This window comes from Galeopterus variegatus, unplaced genomic scaffold, assembly GCF_000696425.1.
Source record: "Galeopterus variegatus unplaced genomic scaffold, G_variegatus-3.0.2 Scaffold10589, whole genome shotgun sequence".
NCBI classification, from domain to species: domain Eukaryota; kingdom Metazoa; phylum Chordata; class Mammalia; order Dermoptera; family Cynocephalidae; genus Galeopterus; species Galeopterus variegatus.
Genome location: NW_007736700.1, coordinates 53,955 through 58,854, shown reverse-complemented (window position 1 = coordinate 58,854; position 4,900 = coordinate 53,955).

Below are 4,900 nucleotides of genomic sequence, written 5' to 3'. Positions count from 1 at the left end.
ATTCAGTTATTTATTAATATCATGGATTTATGGATTCTTATTTTATTCTAGGGATATGATCTATTACTATCATTTATTTTGATGTTTAACGTGTCCTGGATTTGACCATTGTGAATTCTTTTATGCTGGTGCTTGTGTACTTTTGACATGTCTCCATGTTTTTTTTTGCATACTTCTTTACTTTTCTGGCAATACAAAATATTTGAGGATCTTCTTATACTTTCTTCATGCCAGCCATTTTTCAAGGAGTCTAATTTCTTTTATTGGAGAATGGTAGTTAGAAACCATTTTCTTTTGATCTAAGGTGTTCCTTTTGATCCTTGGAGGTCACTGTTTCTAGAACCTATCAGTGGACAGAGCTGGTAAATATATGTATGTACACACACATCTGTATCTATGTAAGTGCACAGATAATAAAAACTGAGTTCAGACTGATAACTCCAATTTCAGGACAACACAACAGTGTTCATTGTAGCCTTCCATCTAATATTATGTTTAACTTCTTTCTTTGATAGTGAGGAGCCTGGACTTTTGTTATTCAGAAAAAACACACACGAATGTGCACACACAGACACATGTGTGCTCACACACCCTCAATGCACATAAAGTAGTTTGGGAATTGATAATCCATACTCCGGTGAAAAACAGACTTACTAACTGGAGGATAATATTGGTGTGCTGTGTATTTTTTCTGTAGCGTTACAATGTATAGTCAAAATATTGTTTTCCAAAGTTCTTAGGTTACAAAGATGGGGCCTGCCAGTGTTCTCCTTGTAAAGGTACTATGTTTTTGTGTGTGTTTAATAGGTATTATGTGAGAAGATACTTTGAGACTATGTGAATATGTGAGTAGTATTTTTCTCTCCTCCTCCTATAGTGTGGTTATGGTATTCATTTTTTTTTTCCAATATAATTAGGTTTGTTTGTTTCTGTTTGAATATATTTTGGATCCTCCCCCATCCTTATTGATTTTGATTCTTTTTCTAAGTGTGCAGGGTATTAATATAATTCTAAAAATTAGAACTATAAAAAGGTATATACTTAGAGGAGTGTCACATCTTACTGTCCCTTGTAGTCCACTCTTATTCCCTTAATATTTACACCTTTTAAAATGACTTTACTCCCTTTTTTTGTGATTTAATGTTTTAGTATTTGGTTTGTCAGTTGTTAATTGCATCCCAACTTTTGCCTATTGCAGAATCAATGAGCTTATTCTACTTTCCACTTTCTTTTTTTCTTCGCATTTTTGTTGCATTATTTCCACTGTGTCATAATTTGTGACATTTGAACACGAATCTTTCACTCTCATTTCCACCTTCAACTTAGTCTTTCTTCTACAGTTATATACATGAAGATACCATCAGCCCTTTTGCTGAAGTTTTCCCAGTCATTTCTTGGTCTGGATGAAGCTCTAATGGATTCCTTAAGAAGAATTTACAAGTACTGAATTTTCTAAGTTCTTGAATGTTTAAAATTGTTTTTTTATTACCTGGAGATTTGAAGTAAAGAATTTCAGATACAAAATTCTGGGCTTATACTGTCTTTTCCTGAGTCTTCTAATAGCATTGCTTCAGTGTTGCCTTACATTATTTTGCTGAGAAGTGTGATGCCAAACTGCTTTTCTATTTAATAAGTAACTTGGTATTTTTCCTGGAAGCCGAGAGGATTGTTTTTTATTTTTTATTTTTTTACCTTAAAATCTAAAACCTTTCCAAGAATATACTTCCGAGAAGTATACTCAAATTTATTGATAGTTATTTATATTTATTCAAAGGAAACCCAGTCAAAATTCCAAGAGACAATTTGCAGAAATTAAGTTTATTTTAGTAATTATATAGATATCAACATAGAATAGCCAAAATTTGTAAAAGAGAAAAAAGTTGTAGTACTTATACTCCCTTGTTTTTAGAATCACCCTAAAGCTATAATAATCAAGAAAGTGATATTGTCAAATGAATACCCTTAAAGATCAACAGTATGAGTAGAGTTCAGAAATAGATTATCGGGCCGGCCCGGTGGCGCACTGGATAGTGCGCCGCTTGGGAAGTGCGGTGGCACTCCCGCCCGAGGGTTCGGATCCCACATACAGACCGGTTCCCGCTCACTGGCTGAGCAAGGCACGGGAGCAACACCGAGGGTTGCAGTCCCGTTGCCGGTCCCCGGTCCGGTACGGGGGCAACACTGAGGGTTTTGATCTGTTGCCGGACACGGAAAAAGACAAAAAGACAAAAAAAAAAAAAATAGATTATCATTTACATGGCCAATTACTTCTTTGCAATGATGACAACGTAAGTTTATGGGCAAAGAGACATCAACTATACAACAGTTTTGATTGATACTTACTAGACTGTATTTTCCCAAGGATGAAATAATTCTATCACCCAGGTATGACTCATGTTTTCAAAAAAGGATGAATTTTCTTCCTAGAAGACAAATGATAAGAAATTATGATTTTATATGAAAAAATATACATATTCCATGACAATATCAAGTGTTGCCCTAAATGTGAGATAAGTAAAACTCAATCACTTTTGATGAATATATAAATTGGTATACTATGTTGAGCCCTTATATATACATGTCTATCTCTTTTATATTATTGCTGTCTTTCTGCAGAATTTTTTTAACTGTACAAACATGTCCACTTTTCCACTATATCCTTTAAGATAGTTTCTTATCTTTTTAATGATTTGTATGATTTAATGTCAGACATTGTCTGTAAAAGAACAGTAGGGATTAAGGTAGACATTTACCGTCAAAAGTGAGTATGCCCCTTTTTCTGTCATCCTGTTAATGGGAGAATTGAGTCAATCTAGTCTGTAGTTATGCTGGGTCTGAGATTTTTGTTTGTTTGTTTTCATTTATCATAGTATACTAAAGGTTTCATGTTCCTCTGGTGATTGACCTCACTGTCATGTGTTGAATATAAGGTATAGCGTGCTCAAGGATCTCCCTACCTGCGGATATCAGACATGCCTTGAATACCTGTCCTGTAAAAGATGTTTCATCCTACATCCCTTCACCCATAATGGTAGACTGTCACAGTCTCAGGTTGGGATATTCTTAGCATTCCTGTTCTTTTCGAATGGCAAACACTTTCTTCCTTCTACTTTGTGCAGTGTCCAGAGCACAGGCAGACTTCCAGCCTCATCCCCAGTGACTGCAGGCCTCTGTCTCATATCAGAGGTTTCTGGTCTACTGGAAGATGGCTTCATCCTTCTGTTACTGAAGGGTGCAGGGTATGTGATTCGCCTGCCCCTCCACAGTGGCATCTGACCTGTGTCTGGTATCACTGCTGAATCTGTCTTCATTTCTATTTTTTACTTTAGTATATATCTACACTAAATATATTCAGTGCTCACCAGCTATCACTTTGCTGATATATACGTTCAGTTGACCCTTGTTTGAATCAAAATCATGTTCAAGATTAGTGGTTCTCAAACTTTAGCATACATTAGAGTCACCTGTAGGATTTTGGGATGTAGAGATCGCTGAACACTTCCCCTAAAGTTTATGATTCAGCAGGTCTTGTGGAGGCTGTGAAGCTTTTTATTTCTATTAAGTTGCTAGGTGTCACTGATTATGCTCATCTGGGGACAACGCTCTGGGAATACGTGCTCTAGATTAGAATCAGCAAACTCCATATCAAAATTTTGTAGGCCTCCTGTTCTAGTAAGTAGTTTTGTTGAAACATGACCATGACAATTCACTGACCAATTTTTTATGGCTGCTTTCACATTTTAGGAGAATTTAGTAGTTGTGACAGAGGTCACATGATATACATTGACTAGAATATGTATTATCTGCCCTTTTCAAAAAAAAAAAAAGTTTGCCTTAAGCAATACCTCAGAACCTCAGAAAACAATTTCCCTGAGTTCTTGAATGTTTAAAATTGTTTTTACATTACCTGGAGATTTGAAGTAAAGAATTTCAGATACAAAATTCTGGGCTTATACTGTCTTTTCCTGAGTCTTCTAATAGCATTGCTTCAGTGTTGCCTTACATTATTTTGCTGAGAAGTGTGATGCCAAACTGCTTTTCTATTTAATAAGTAACTTGGTATTTTTCCTGGAAGCCGAGAGGATTGTTTTTTATTTTTTATTTTTTTACCTTAAAATCTAAAACCTTTCCAAGAATATACTTCCGAGAAGTATACTCAAATTTATTGATAGTTATTTATATTTATTCAAAGGAAACCCAGTCAAAATTCCAAGAGACAATTTGCAGAAATTAAGTTTATTTTAGTAATTATATAGATATCAACATAGAATAGCCAAAATTTGTAAAAGAGAAAAAAGTTGTAGTACTTATACTCCCTTGTTTTTAGAATCACCCTAAAGCTATAATAATCAAGAAAGTGATATTGTCAAATGGATACCCTTAAAGATCAACAGTATGAGTAGAGTTCAGAAATAGATTATCATTTACATGGCCAATTACTTCTTTGCAATGATGACAACGTAAGTTTATGGGCAAAGAATATTATTTTCAATAAAAGATAACACGGGAAAACCAAAAGTACATTTAAAAACAATTTTAAAAGAACAACAAAAGCATCAACAATTTTTTCACACCATATACTAAAATTTATTTGAGTTGGACAATAGATTTAAAGACAAAAACTAAAACTGTAAAATTCCTACAGCAATATTTAGAAGAAAGTCTTTATGGTCTTTGGGTTGGCAACAATTTCACAGGTAGAAAAACAAAGCATACATTTTGGGAAAGCAGAACTTTCCCAAAACTGCATTTATTAGTAAATGATCAGATCATCTGCATATAAAATTAAACAGGCATATACTCTGTCATCTAGAAATTTCACTTCCAGATATATACCAAAGAGAAATTAAAATATATGATTACAAAAAGAGATGCATAAGGTATTTTCAGTAAAAAAAAA